Raw genomic sequence first — 2500 nt, 5'->3', positions numbered from 1 at the left:
GTACCGCGGGATTCAGTGCTGGGCTCATTCCTGTTCGCTCGCCGCTACTAAGGAAATCCTAGTTAGTTTCTTTTCCTCCGCTTAATAATATGCTTAAATTCAGCGGGTAATCTCGCCTACTCTGAGGTCGTCAATTTCTTTGGTTTCATCGAAAGGTGAATAATGATGCTCGATGCAAAAAAAAAAAAAATAAACGAAAAGAAGCAAAAAAGCAAACACGTAGAGAAACTGTGCGTGAATCAACCTTTCGCATATTCAATTTTTCCTCCTCTCTCGTTTCAAAATGTTTGTATTTATCGTTCGATGAAACGAGCACAAGAGGGAAAAAAAAGTTGAGACACGACGTTCCCATAATTTTCGTGTTATTTCCTTTTTGCTTCAAACATTTTGCGGACTGCAGCTTCGTCGTATTGCTTTTATCAATTTTTAACAATTTCAAAGCGAAGACAACTCGCAAGACGATCCATTTCGTCTCGGTTCAATTTTAACGTCCGTCCGTATTATTTTTTGTTCCACAAGAGATTTCGAATAGGTTTCTTTATTTATCATCCCTTCTTTTCGAGCGCCACGGAAGCAAGAGGAAAAGCAAGAGCGAGAGAACATTTCGCGTATACTTCATTTAACAATTTTAACCAACACGCGATGTACTCCACACACCTCTTAGATTTAACAACTGCTTTTCTCTTCTTCTCCCCTTAGCGCAAGGGTAAACCCCATTTGTCTCTTCTTTGGAACGCAACAAAACTTTCGAGGACTGGACGACCGAGCGATGGTCGCGCGGTCTTCGCTTATCTTTAACAAACGAAGTAGTCCGTATGTATTCTAAATGTTGAAGCCTCCTAGAGCTTTAAGCCATGCGAGACATTGAAATGCTGTTTTAACGGGAGCATGCATAATTGCTGCAAACATACTTTTATCACAAGTTCTAGCCACGCCACGGAGGCTTCGAAGTTCCTTCACCATTCGCTTTCCTCTCTTTTGTTACACAGTTTCAGACTACGATCAGGGGTACCGAAACGCTGTATTGATTGTAAACAACCATTTTTATCTTGGAGCGGAGCGTTCCTTTACTCGTTAGATTTGTCTTGTCGCGTGTGTATTCGCTTTTTCGACGCTTTTTAACCATTTAACTTGTTTAGCGAAGCTAAACGCACAGACAGACAAAAAAAAAGGAACAGCATCGCGCGTCAAACAGCGACGACCCATCTGAAGCGATCTTTCATTTATACACCGTTTGTAAACAGAGAGATGTATAAAGCGCGGGGAATCATTCGAAACCCTGGGGCTATTCGAGCTTGCATTTCAGCAAATTATCATCTCAAACATTTCACTCGTTTGCTTTTTCTAAATTTATAGGAGAGCTTCTTTCGTTTATTTTTGACACACCTTTCGTAAATATCGTTTCTGGCAACGTCGGGAGCGTGGATTTCTACAAGTGAACAATCGCGCCGATCCGATAACTTTCAGCAGGATGGAGAATCTTTATAGATTATCTTCCGAGAACTCGGTGCTTTCACGGGCGGTCGTTTATAAATTTTAACGAACGACTCGCGCGCCGTGACGCACTTGCGCTAGTTCGAAGAGATATTTCGAAATTTGTTTCTCTCCTTTAACGGCCTGCATTTAGTGTATCGGTTGCGATTTTCGTCACATCGTTTCCACGACAAACGCCGACGAACTGCCCAACTATCGCTCGTACGTTGCGACTCTTTCTTTGTTTATCGTTCATTCATTCTTTCAATTTCGTTCGATAATCCCGCTCCGAAACGTTCTACTTTCGTTGAACGACGGCGAGATGTTTAGAAAGAAATGAATTACTCTTTTTTCGAGAAGCAAACGCAAGCAGTCTTTTGTTAAGAAAACGACCCTCAGCCAGGCGTGGTCCAGGAATTGTATCCGTGGACCGCAATGTGCGTTCGAAATGTCGATGTTCATGTGTCCTGCAGTTCACACGTTGACGCGCAATTAGCTGCGTTCTTCATCGACCCACGAGCCAAGTGATCCACCGTTCAGGGTAATCGTAAAATTTTGTATTTCAAACTCTTTAGATCTTTAGAGTGTTATTTTCATTATTAACACGCATCACATTCGATACCCACATCACTCTCCCACCCGGCGCGTGCGGGAGAGCGAATTCGGGCGTCGCCAACGTATTTGTTTGTTTGTTCGATCGTTGACGACACGATCGCGTCCAAGGACGGAAACCGTCGGAGAAACGCCCAGTGGCACGCTCCTCTCGACGGTCGGGCGTAAAGTACATTTAAAAACCTTGAAAAGTACGAACGCACACAAGGAATGCGAGCGCGCGTCCTGTCGCTGAATCGTGGGTTGCGAGATTCGAACAGACACACGGCCGGCGACGATCGGTCTAACTAATGGACACATAGTTTTTCAAAGACTCGCTATCGTCGCTTCTCAGCCGGTCCGTAAACAACACACATCGATCAGGCGGACGCACGAATCTTACCACGGTGCGTGTTTCGTAGATTCCAGGTTACCC

The 2500-nt window shown here is 44.1% G+C and overlaps 2 non-coding genes across 2 annotated transcripts in view; both read right to left on the bottom strand.

Moving 5' to 3' along the window:
* LOC143308057 (large subunit ribosomal RNA) overlaps positions 1-130 on the bottom strand; it is a 4041-nt gene extending 3911 nt beyond the window's left edge. Inside the window, exon 1 of the ribosomal RNA XR_013065074.1 lies at positions 1-130. This exon is cut by the window's left edge and continues 3911 nt beyond it. This is a non-coding gene — a ribosomal RNA (large subunit ribosomal RNA).
* A 1732-nt stretch (positions 131-1862) lies between these two features.
* On the bottom strand, positions 1863-2017 carry LOC143308056 (5.8S ribosomal RNA). Its single transcript, XR_013065073.1, has one exon. It is a non-coding gene; the product is annotated as a 5.8S ribosomal RNA (ribosomal RNA).
* Between the last annotated feature and the right edge of the window lie 483 nt (positions 2018-2500).

This window comes from Osmia lignaria, unplaced genomic scaffold, assembly GCF_051020975.1.
Source record: "Osmia lignaria lignaria isolate PbOS001 unplaced genomic scaffold, iyOsmLign1 scaffold0135, whole genome shotgun sequence".
Taxonomy (NCBI): Eukaryota; Metazoa; Arthropoda; class Insecta; order Hymenoptera; family Megachilidae; genus Osmia; species Osmia lignaria.
This window is presented reverse-complemented; position numbering and strand designations above follow the sequence as displayed.